Consider the following 13,860-nt stretch of genomic DNA (forward strand, 5'->3'; position numbering starts at 1 on the left):
CAGAATATCAAGTCAAAAATATTACTTAACATTTTATCAACAAAATGGCAAGTATCTTGAAATATTTGTAAAGCTGCCATTATATGTAACGTTTTAAAAATGGAAATACAAAATAATGATATATTAAAATACTTTAAATTACTAATATAAATTAAATATTTAAATCTCCATATTCTCTACAAAACATATGGAAACAATTAACAATGATTTAAATTACTTTAAAGACATTAAAACATTTTAACAGTAACTTAAAAGTAAAAAATAACAAACATATATAATAAAAACATATATGAAACTTTACTTTAAAAAAGTAATATAAAAATAGTTATAACTAATAATATGAAGTAAATATATATGCATATACATGCATATACTGAAAAATACAAACAAACCATTTAAAAATTGAAATTCAATATTAACAATAACTTAAAAAGTGAAATGTTGCATGCATGTATTAATAAAAACATATTACATGTAATAAAAAATACAATTAATATAGAATCAAAAATTCAATTTAAATAAAAACATTAAGATTATTTTCATAAATACATTAAGCATTACAAAAATAAATATAAAAGTAATGAAAAAATAACAATAATAGAAAATAAATAATACAAGCAAATGTGTTGGACTTTGAAAGATTCAGATATTATATTCATGTGACCAAAATAGGGAAAGTGAAGGGCATTGGAGAGATTAGAGTTACTACTCCAAGTTCAACATAAGCAGCAGTTGGTAAAGTGTTAAACTCCAGAAGGGTTGAATTTATAATTCCCACTCCAATCTAAGCAACAGTGGGGAAAGTGTTGGGCTTTGGAGGGGTTACATTTACTACTCCCACTTATCAGCAAAGTAGATCTTTGGGCGCCAATCTTGACCAGGGTCATAAATGCAGCAGTGGACAACGTAATGCCAGTATCCTGGAGCACCGCTACAATTGTCCCCATTTTAAAAAAAGGCAATAGGAACAGCCCGCAGTGTTATCGCCCGATCTCCCTCATCGATGTGTCAGTGAAGGTGTTAGGACAGGTGGTTTTAAACCGACTGATTGATTGGGCAGACGAGCAACGGGTTATAAGCGATTTACAATTTGGTTTTAGACCCGGAAAATCTACTACCGACCAATGTCTCAATCTGTATCTGATCTCAGCCAAATATACAATAGTTAAGCAAGGAACAATGTATTTGGCATTTATGGACCTGACCGCGGCCTTCGACAGAGTCAATAAAGGGAAATTGTGGGCGTTCATGGGTGGGCTTGGTGTGGATTCAGGGCTCATTAACATCTTAAAATCCTTGCATTCGCACACCACAGCAGTGGTCAGATATAGCCAGGTGGGGAATACAACAGAACCCTTTCCGTGTTCCAGTGGGGTCAGACAGGGTGGCATATTAGCTCCCTTTTTGTTCACACAATATACAAAACGATCTGAACCGTGAACTAAGCATGTTACAGGCGGATACCCCCAGGATAGGTACCCGAGGGATCCCTGTTCTACTTTATGCAGATGACGCGGTACTTTTAGCTCGTACCCCCAAAGGCTTGCAGCTTTTAATTGATGGGTTTGTGTCATTCATGGAGAATCTGGACTTATCGCCCAACCTGGCAAAGTCATATGTAATGGAGGTGGGGAAAAAAACGAGCAAATCTTAGAAGTATACAATTGGATCGCATCAGTTGGGAAAGGTACAGTCTTTTTCATATCTGGGGATTTTATTTGATCATCAATTAAATTTTAAATACCTGATAGATGAAAAGCGTCGGGTCATGACCAGTTGTACCGGGTCCATAATGAGCTTTGCGCACAGGTTAGGTCGCTGGTCCCCTGAGCAGCTATTAAGATTATATAATGCTATGTGCTGTGCCAAAGTTCTGTATGGAAGCGAGGTGTGGAGCTTTACCCAGGCCACATAGATGCAAACTGAAGAGAATATATATCTTCGGCGTCTGCTAAAAGTACCTCAAAGCACGCCAGCCCACATTGTTCATGAAGAACTGGGTGTCCGTTATATCAGTGACAGTATGGCAGTCAAACCCTTGGTCTGTTGGATAAAGATCTGGGCAAACGAGGAGGCTGCTTTTAGTAGGCAGGTTATAAAAGACTGCCTCTGCCTGGATCACGGGCTAAAAATTCCCTGGCTTAAATACGTGAAGGAGACTCTGGAGAAAATTGGCTCTTTAGACCTATTTGCCAACCCCTCCAAAGTGGGTATGAAAGACAAGGCTTTGGTTAAGGACCAGTTTTTTAAATACGCACTAATGCTCAGGGAAGACACAGAGCTAGTCAAGCAGTCGGTCAGGGAACACCTAGTAGTTAGGTCTGTTAGAGGCATTGAACCATACCTGTTATTGCATAATCAGTGCACATGATAGATTTTTAATGATCCGTTTCAGGTTGAATCTCTTGCATCACGTTCTAGCGGACCCGGCAGGGTTCACACCTTCCATAGAAATGAAGGGGCCCTGTGGCTGCGATCATTGATCTCCTCAGGACACCCTTCATTTCATTTTATTATGCCCTTTTTTCTCTTACCCCAGGAGATTTTTCCTGAAGGGAATCTTAAAGAAAGCCAGATTCAAACAGGCCCGGGTGGCACTGTTATTTTTAAAGTTGGCCCCAGATACTTTTACACTGTTTTGTACTATTAAATTCTTAAGGGCTGCTTTTAGACTAAGGAACACAAGCGGCAGCGGTAACCTGTAGATTCCCTGTTATAATTACTTATCGTTTTTATGAATGATCCCCATAACTATAGATGAATTGGTTGGATATGTGAAAAGGGTAATGTAATCTTTTAATGTTTGGATGGGAACTGTATTATATGGTTTTTAAACTAATGTATTATTAACCTTTTGTTTAACTTGTACCTGTAACCAGTTTTGACAAATTTGGTTGCTTTTATGGTATTTCTATATATCAAATAAAGTTTCTAATATTAATAATACTACTCCCACTTCAAAATAAGAAAATAAGGGGAAGTGTTGGACTTTGGGAAGGGTGAGAATTACTATTCTCACTTAAATATAAACAACAGTAGAGAAGGTATTGTACTTTGAAGAGGTTGGATTAACTATTTCTGATCCAAAGAATGTACAATCAGGGAAAGTATTGGGCTTTCAAAGAGGATAGATTTACTAATACAACTCCAATCTAAGCAACAGTAGGGAAAGTGTTGAACTTTGAGGGGTTAGATTTATAATTCCCACTCCAACATAAGCAAACCCATGGAAAGTGTTGGATTTTGGAGGGGTTAGATTACTATTCCCACTCTAACATAAGCAAAATCAGGGAGAGTGTTGGACTTAGGATGGGTTTCTTTTACTATTCCAATTCCTAAACCGTAAAAAACATTTAGACACGTAACAACATAAAAATATTACCCTCTTTGAATTAAAAAATATATACCTTAAAAATAAATTAAATTAGATGTATAAGAATGCATTTTAATAATACAAAATAATATAACAAATATAAAACAAAAGATATGCATAATACAAAATAATTTAACAAATTTAAAACAAAAGATATACATTTAAAAAAAGTACACTTCTCTCTCTACTTCCCACAAAACAGCAAAACTCATTAAAATAAAATGTAAATAATGCAATAATAACAATGAGTAGTACTTAAATATACAACTAAACCAAATAATAAATATAGAATTTATGTTAAAAAGTGTCATGAATAAATACACTTTTCAACAAATCAACAATTATTGGAATACAATAAAAAATTAACATAACAGATAATCAGTTAAATTATTTACATAAATAACTACTACTTAAATATGTAATTAACAAAGAAATAATTACAAATAAATGAAATAAATTCACTCATTCTTCAATAAAATCAACAACTAGCTACTAAATTACAAATGATAAATTACATTATAAAACAAATTAATTTAAACATAAAAAAATCACAGGCCACTTACATAATAATAATATTTATTCAATAAAATAATTTACAAAATTAATACGAAGCAAATACTTAATAAACACTAAGGTCCCGATTACGATGTCACATGGACCAGAGTCTGTCCGACATCGTTTGGAAACTGGAACAGAATGACCTCCTGTCATCGGCTCCAGTTCAGCAAGTAGGATGCGACGGAACCCTGTGCGGTCGCAATCGTATACTTTACAATGAGAGCATGCATTCCAAACAGAATTCATGCTCTCATTGTAAAGAGCAGAGGTGCAGTTCATCCCTGCACCCAGTGGCAGGTACCTCAGGGTGCAGGGATCAACAGGGTGCACCATAGGTGCCCCCAGGCCACAATTCAGCAGCCTTACACTCATGAGAGCCCTGCTTGGGGCCTCTAAAGACAGATTCCCAAAGTCTTTCTGTGTAAGAAAGTATTACAAAATAAGAGTGCCCCAATATTTGAACCTAGGGTAATAAATGATATTGCGAAAAAACAGTAGTTCATGTAAGGTCAAAAGGTCCTAAAAAAGAAATGTTAACTTAAGAAAGTCTTAATCAATTAGCCTATGGCATGAGGCATTTTACAGGACAAATGCCTGAAAGAGCATAGGTAGACACTAAAATTTGTCAGAAGGGACACAGGTAGACATTGAAAAAATGGTTCATTTATTTATCAATATCAATTGTTTCAAAACAGTTGGATTACAGATCCAGTGCTCACAAAAAAGTGAAAAGGAATGTGATATGGTGAGTGAAGGAGAAATAAAAAAAACCTACATCGCATTGACAACATGTGCAAAAAAAACTCCTGAAGACAAATTTTAAACAATAAAGGAGTTTTTTGTTGTACAAGAGGTCGAAGGCGTTTCGATCTCGGAAACTTGAGATCTTCATCAGGACAAGATTTGTGAACATGTGGAATCAATAAGACAAAGATAATGCAAAGTACAAGTTTTTAAGAGGTGCCTTAAATTATACTCAGTCATAATGTAGAACATCATATTCTTATACCAATATAAGATTAATTGACAGTTATTGTATAGTAGACCAGAAAGCCAGGCTTAAAATAATGAAAATTGTATGAATCTTATAAGGGAGTAAGTGAGTGAATCACACATGAGAGAGAAAACGTGTCTTGAGGTGCTAAGTGCCTAGGGAGTTGGAGGCTATAGCACCAAGGTGATCGCATTTATAGAACCATGAATAAATGGTGAACCGGCGGCTCTGCCAGGTGAGAAATGTTGTGCCATACCCCCGCAATATCCCCGCAATATTCCTCCAGGATAAAAAAACAAAAAACGGATTTGCATACATTGGTACCACATGCTCCCATCACTGGATGGTCCTGGGGATTGACACTGCTTTAGAACACAGCAAAAAAGAACTAGAAGAAATATTAGAACAAGAAAAAGCTATTCTTGCCCTAGATAGCCTAGCTGCAGCCCAAGCAGTCCTAGATAAATTTGACAAAACGACACTGGAAAACCACAAAAAAATCGACAAAAGTCTCTAAGGACATTAAGAATTATAACAAAGAGAGAACACACCCTTACTTACAAGACAACTTTTTCATATCCAAGGCACACAAAATAACCTCACCGGTGCATGGGGTAGACTTAAAAATAGACAACCTGCAGGACCTAGCTCCTCTTCTCAAACACAGAATCTTTTAGGGAGAGGCCAGCCATTACTTGGGGATCGAGGCAGAGCCAAGACCAGGTACAATTTCCCACCAGGGGAACGGCAAATGAGACAGAAGTTTTACCAATGGGGGTACCAGTACTAGATCCACCTTCCCTGGACCAAGTTCCTACGACTAAGGAAATTCCTATCTTTAATTTGTCTAAACACCAGTTATCCTCTACTGAGATCGCTCTATTGAGCAGAGGCCTTTCTTTCCTAATCACTGAAAAACCCAATTGGTTTACACTTCAGACAGAAATCTTTCAATTCTTCAGGACAATTAGACTGAAATTTGGCCAGTGCTCACAAACAAACGCAATATCTCTTGCGATGTCCCTCTCTTCTCCTTCAAAAGAGGTCACAACATCAAAGACCATTTAGTGAGAGCACAGAAACCCAAACGCCTTGAGACAACTATCCACACTTAACTTGGACTTCCCCCAGTCCAGGGTCATTTTAAATGCAGCAATTGCTTGGAGTGTGTTTCCACCAAACCAAAATAGTTTGAGTATGGCAATGTGAAACACACACATTTGATTTCTTTTCTAATTGTAATTCAAGTAATGTTATTTACTGTATTCGTTGTCCATGTGACTTGCTATACATAGGTCAAACTACTCAGAAAATTAAAATAAGAATATCCCAACACAAGAGCAGAATCCGCAGTAAATTCATCACAGCCCCTCTTGTGGAACACTTCTTGAAGAAAGAACATTCAGAAAATGATTTCACCTGGCAAATAATTGACATCTTACTCCCACAATCATGAGGTGGTGAGAACCAACGAATTTTGAACAGACTTGAATGCAAATGGATTTTCAATTGCAGCTCTATCGATCATGATTTAAACACTTTGGATGAGTGGAACGCAATTCTTTGATCATTATTCTTTTCATACAATAGAATACTTTGTATGTATATATTCCTCATCGCAACTTGAATGTCCTATCTCTAGACAAGGGACATTTCCTCATCAACTGTTTTATGCAATTTTTAAAATATTTTTTTATGTATCACGTTTCTTACCTCCCAATCAAAATATGCAGAACTCTCTGTTACTATTGTTTGGATGTCTTCTGAACCTTCTGATGATTCTACTTGTTCTTGTATACATATATTCCTACTCTTTGTATGTTTATATCCCTCATCAGAACTTGAATGTCCTAGCTCTAGACAAGGCACATTTCCTAAGCAACTGTTTTATTCTATTTCTTAATTATGTGTCACTTTTCTTACCTTCCAATCTAAATATGTAGTACTCTCTATTTACTATTGTTCAAATGTCTTCTGAATTCATTGATTCATTCTTCCTGTTCTTGCAAACATATATCCCTTCTCCTATACATCTGTCTCTCCCTTTGCCTATATTCTCATCTGAGCACGGCAGGATTTCACTTATGGTCTTCCATAAGGGTCAGGGCGTGTTATCCATTCACAGACTACCACCAGGATAACGATTCTCCACCTCCAGAACGATCCAGAGCACACGTTCTGTTGCTTCTTTGATTGCGCGTTCCAGGGGTTCGCTCACGCGCCACACATCCGGACCTTAATTATGCTCCAGTCTGCACTTCCCATGGTAGAAATCCTTCCCCACCAGCACCAGACGGAGTGGCTGCCCGTCTCTACGACTTGACTGACATGAACGGTCACACACAAGTAAGTCTCCCGAATCTCTGCAGCCTCACCCCACCTGGCTCACGTGCCCCTTCCCGGTAATGTTTTGCTTTCATTCCCCCAGCTGAAGTTCGCTACACCGATTATGCGGTGAGGAATACACCGATATCGCGGTGTTCGCTGACACCTTCCATGCGACGCTTGCCCTGCTCATTAACCTGAGACCCCGTCCTTTCCATTTCATGCACGTGTCTGCTACTTTCACCAGCAACCTGGTATCTGGAGCCCCTGTAATTTCCCTTGTTGCTCGGTATTGACTTCCCTAAGTAAGTCCCGCTTACCACTTTCAGGTTTTTAATCTCATACGGCCCCTCCCTCCCTGTAATTACCTTGTCTTCCTCACTAGGACGTGCCTTACAGGGCTGTACTTATCCCACAACACTGCCAGAACAGGATTAGATTCGTACCCGGCATGGTTGGCAAGTGAGTTTTTATTGAACTGGCACAACATTTCTCACCCGGCAGAGCCGCTGGTTCGCGATTTATTCACGGTTCTATAAATCACCTTGGTGCTATAGTCTCCATCTCCCTAGGCACTTAGCACTTCAAGGCACTTTTTCTCTCTCGTGTGTGATTCACTCTCTTACATAATTCATATAATTCACATTATTTTAAGCCTGGCTTTCTGGTCTACTATACAATAACTGTCAATTAATCTTATATTGTTATTAGAATATGATGTTCTACACTATGATTGACTATAATTTAAGGGACCTCTTAAACACTTGTACTTGTGTGTTATCTTTATCATTTCGACTCCACATGCTCACAAACCTTGTCCTAGTGAAGATCTCAATTTTCTGAGATTGAAACGCCGTCGACCTCTTCTACAGCAAAACAACTCCTTTATTGTTTAAAATTTGTCTTCTGGAGTGTTTTTTTGCTCATGTTGTCAATGCGATGTGTATTTTAAAATTTCTCCTTCACTCACCACATCAAATTCCTTTTCACTTTTTTGTGAGCACTGGATCTATAATCCAACTGTTATGAAACAATTGATATTGATAAATAAATGAACCATTTTTTCAATGTCTACCTGTGTCCCTTCTGACAAATTTCAATGTCTACCGGTGCTCTTTCAGGCATTTATCCTGTAAAATGCGTCATGCCATAGGCTAATTGATTAAGACTTTCTTAAGATAACATTTTTTTTTTAGGATGTTTTGGCCGTACATGAACTACTGTTTTTTCGCAATATAATTTCTGTGTCGGAAAGGCCGGCACAGAAAGGCTGTGGGAATCTGCCATCATAATCCCTCGGCCGGAAAGAACCAGCTGAGGGATTACTGAAGGCTTTCCGAATGGCGGACGGGCTCTCCCAGCCCATCGGAGGCCATTCAGAAATCTGATTCGGATTTCCTTCTGACTGACCCCATCGAAATGGGTCGGTCGCTAAGAAATCCGACCAGCCAATTACCATGCGGTCTGAAGGACTCCGACTGACAGTCGGAGACCTTTTAGCCTGCATCATAATCGGGCCCTAAAAATTAATTTAAAATATCAACAATAATTTTTTATTTAAATACCTTCCCACCTTATTCCCTTACGTACCCAAGAACCACTTCTAATTTATATATTAGTAATTGAACTATTGAAAATTAAAGTGATACATAAAAATCACAAATTACACTTAAATACTTAATCAGTTAAATAACTTGCATAACTAATACCAAATAGATATGTAATTACCATAAAAATGCTTCAAAATAAAAACAATAATTTATAACTTAAGTAACTTTCCACGCTATTGCCCTATAAACTCAACAACTCACAGATAAATTATAAATTACTACTTAAATGTAGAAATAATTTAGGTACACATCAAACCTAATAAACGATACTAAAAAGTACAAAATGATTATCACTAAAATGCTAATATCTAAAACAGATATATAAACTAATTTATAATAAAAAAAATCAAAAAACAACATTTGATATATCAATATTAAAGTAAATAATATTATCTACAACAATATTTTTAAAACAATATTATGTTCAAGAAAAACATAAACAACACAATATTTAAACCTTTTATATTCTGTTTCTCCATATTTTTGACTTGCTGATATTTTTGCCAAAGTATTTATGCAACTAAGACGCTGCAGGCTGCATGGCACCAGCACTTCCTTCTTTACAGAGCCAAGCAATCGCTTTCTGAACCCATCTTCAAAGCTGTCATTCAATCATTGGTTCTTCAAAACTGGACGGAGGCAATGCCCTGCTCTCAGAATTCACAGAAACCTTTGAAGAACAGTCTATATGCGGCACCAAGACTCATCAAGTGATTTAGAAAGTATGTGGATCTGCGAACTCAAGCGCGTGTTGTGATTGGCTGGCTGCATCCTGAAGGAAAAGTTGGGGCCGCCATCTTTGGACTCGGGTACTTGGTCCCTGAATCCTTCAAACTAAATTAAAATAAGGTATTAGGATAGGGGCACCCTGACCCCTGTGGGCCAATTTTACAAAACGTTTTTGGGGGGGGGGGGGGGGGGGTTCCATTGATGTGCGAATCCACCTTGAGTGCGTTCCCGCTCAGGAGAATCATGGAGGATCCGCAGATCTGTGGCACAACAAAATGTAAAAAATGGTGGTTGGGCAGGAAACCCTACTCTGCACACATACAAGCAAGGCAGGAGGTCGGCCTTTTTCAGGGGGTTGGACGCCGAAGGGTGGTTGGGTGACAAGGGGTGATTGGGTGCAGCGCCTGGCCACAGGCTAGGATCTACCTCCAACCTCTTGCACATACGGCCATTAGCGGTGCACAGTGGGAGGTGTGGCCACCCAAGGGTGTTCCACATCGTGTGTAAACAAAGGTTAAAGAGACATTACAGTTAGGTGAAAATGTCAGTTAAAACATAAAATTTTAAATTAAACAAAACCACTGAAATTCACTAGTTATAGTTATTACAAGTAACTATGTGTGCCCTTAAGTAACTATAACTTGTGCACTTGCCACACACTTCTTTACCTTCACATATTACGTAACTCATGACATGTTCAGTGACTGCATTGATAACATCTCTAATGATATCTGCATTGGCATCATTGATAGCAACACTGAGCATGGTGAGGGCACCAAATCATACGCACAAACTCACCAAGTCATGAAGAATCAGACTTGTTACCTGTGCTTGTTTTAATATGTGCAAATGTTGAATCGTATCTTTGAATGCACCATTTAATGCTAGAAAGCTAAGGGCCATATTATGAGTTTGGAGGTGCAGGGGTGGCACCGCCCCGCTCCCTCACAGCCAAACCAGTGTGGCAACAGCCTGCCAACTCAGGTATTTTCTACGGGTCTGGCCAGTGGTTCTTTGGCATTCCTAGGGCGGGGCCTATGGAATAGGCACTGCAATGAAAACGTTAAAGGCAGTCCCTGCGCAGCATAGACTGCTGCAGTCCATGCGGTACAGGTACTGGTGTGCATGCACACAGGCTGGCAAATGTTGTGCTCCCTTATGTGCATCCTTATGGCGTGAGGCACCTGTGGGTTCAGTAGGGCCCCCTTTGTTTCCTCACTGCCACACTTTTAATGGTGGTCGCACCGCCATGAAAAGTGTTGTGGCAGTGAGGAAACTCATAATGTGCTTGGTGGGGATGTAACAGCCCACCATGCATATTTTGGCCTCGGGACTGCCACAAAACTGCCAGGGAACAGCGGTTCCCTGGCGGTTACAGTGGTCCCAGGGAGACCCGACCACCCCAGTCATAATAAGGTGGTTGGGAGACCACCACCGTGAGTCTGGTTGTCTGTGGACCACCAGACTCATAATAAGGCCTCAATTGTGGCATTTCTGTCCTGACATATTGCGTTGTGTCAATGCACGTAATCACAGACCACTCAGGACGGTGTCCGGTAACACATCGTGCACACATGTGCAATGTGTACTAAACAGCCTTGAACACTCTAACATGATTTCTCAATATCGAATAAATCACACAAGTACACTTGGGCTATTCGCTGCTTTGTGTTGCCCTGTGTCTGGGATGTCTAACAATGGTGGATCATAGGAATTTCACTGCATCTACCCATGTATGTTCACACAAAAGCAGGTTTACTAATGTCTGTAATCCAGGGCTTGTGCCAAAATGGTGGGCCTACCCAAGGCTGGCCTAACAAGGAGAAATACCTTTATTTCTCCTCGTTACTTCCTCTTTGCAGATATACTGTATTCTTTAATATTATTATTATCATTTGTTAAGCGCAACGTATCATCCCGAGGGGATCTCTCGGCATCGTGGTATCAGACAACAATTAGCAAAGCAATGTCAGGTTAGAGATTGAACAGCCAGGTTTGAAGAAGTTTTCTGAACTGAATTAAGTTGGTGCAGGAGCGAATGTATAACAGCAGCTTGTTCCAATGGTGGGGGGCCAAGAAAGGAAAGGAGCGACCGCCCAATCTGGTTTTATGTACCTGTTTGGGGCACAGTAATAACTGGTCACTAGAGCGAAGTAGCCGGGTGGGAGTATATGGCTGTAGTTAATTTTTCAGATAGCATGGTCCCCCACCATGCAGGTTTTTAAAGGCCAGGCATAAGAGATTAAATAGAGCCTGTGTTTTTATGGGCAGCCAGTGAAGAAGGCGCAATAGAGGTTCAGATGGTGAGTGTGGAGGAAAATTGAGGGCAAGGCGAGCGGCTTTATTCTGCACCAGCTGAAGCCTAGAAAAAAGGCCTTCATTCATACCGACCATTAGGGAATTACCACAATCCAAGTGGCTCACTATCACAGCCTGGGTCAGGGATTTTAGGCAGAAAGAGGGATCCAAGGAAACACCTTCCTAAGCATGCGCATCAGGCCAAAACACATGCCCGATATGCTTTTAACATGTTCATCCATGGATAAGCCATCATCCAATAGGGCACCTAGATATTTCATGCATTTTTTAGGAGTCGGGGGTGGTCCCAATTCCGGGGGCCACCAGTCAGAAGACCATACTGCGTGGGCTTTTCCAAACAAGAGAATCTCAGTCTTGTTTGTGTTGATCTGGAGGATGTTCACAGTCATCCACGCAGCAATCTTTAGCATACAGTTTTTAAATTTGGCCTTAGTGAGGCCCGCCTGCCAGACTACTGAAAAATCGTAATCTGGCGGGCTGGCGTAATCTGTTGAGAGTGACATTTGGCAGAGCGGTTGCATGGCGGTTTGCACCGACGTGCCACCGCTCCACAAAAAAATCAGAATCAGGGCCTTAGCGGTAAAAATAAATGACTGCTACATGAAAACAAAAAAAGACTATCTCCCTATAGAAAACCATTGGGATGTATTAAAAATGTTATAAAGTATATAAAAATGCCAATAAATGTATTAAGTTTAGGTTTATTAAGCTTGTGGAGATGATACATTGACGATATCTTTCTAATCTTTCTAACTTGGCATGACACAGAAGAGACCCTTAAACAATTTTGCACTGGCTTAACAACAATTGCCAGGACCTTAATTTCACCCTCTCCTTTGACAAAAATACAATTTCCTTCCTTGATCTCGCCATTCAACATCTCAATGGTGAACTCATTACTACCCTATACAGGAAAACCACTGAGCGTAATACACTTCTCAGGTATGAGAGTAAGCATCCTCGAGCACTTCATGACTCCCTACCCTACTCCCAATATTTTAGGATTAGAAGCAATTGTACCTTGGAGGAAGACTATTTCCGTGAGGCCTTTCTAAGAAACTCATGGCCCGCGGCTATCCGCGGAGACTTGTGCGAACCTCATTAAAAAGAGCCTCGTATTGCCCCAGGGAATGCCTCTTATCTCCTAAACCCAAATCCCCCAAAAAACAACTAGTGTGTGTCATGACCTTTTCACCAGTCTCGCATATGGTGCGCAAATGCATCTTGGAACACTGGGGTATTCTTAATGCTGGCAATCTGACAATTGACCGCCCACTTTTTGCCTTCCGCAAGAGTAAGATTATAAAAGATCAGCTGGTCAGAGCCGCACTGCCAACTACAAAGCAATCAGGCACACTGAATGAACACTGGGCGTTGGAACCCTGGATTGGACATGCCAAATGCGAAAACTGTAGTGTCTGCAAATTCTCTACTGAGGGCAAGGAGTTCACTTTCAATAACACCATGGTTGAATCCAAGCAATTTTCTAACTGTAATACATGTAATGTAATCTATGCTATTGTATGCCCATGCAACAAAATTTACATCGGACAGACTACGCAAAAAGTGCGAATGCGGATATGCCAGCACCGCAGTCAAATACGCTGCAAAATACCTCATGCACCATTGGTGTAACATTACTCTAACAATGCCCACTGCGAGGATGACTTAGGATGGACTGTAATCAGTGTGATCAAAACACCACCAAGAGGAGCAGATCTAGGACAACTGCTGAATAAAGAGGAACTCAAGTGGATCCTGCGCACTGGAAGCATCAAAACTGGACTCAACAGACTTGAAGATTGGACAACTTTACTATAAGATCCGACCTGAACCTGAACTTTTTACAACTTTGATCCTTTTATCTTTTTTTCCCGCAGGTCATCCTCCAATTTCAAATGTACCACTTACACATATTACTGTGTCAGTATGTATGAATTCTTTAGAGTGAG

The sequence above is a fragment of the Triturus cristatus genome, chromosome 9 (assembly GCF_964204655.1).
Source record: "Triturus cristatus chromosome 9, aTriCri1.1, whole genome shotgun sequence".
NCBI lineage: Eukaryota > Metazoa > Chordata > Amphibia > Caudata > Salamandridae > Triturus > Triturus cristatus.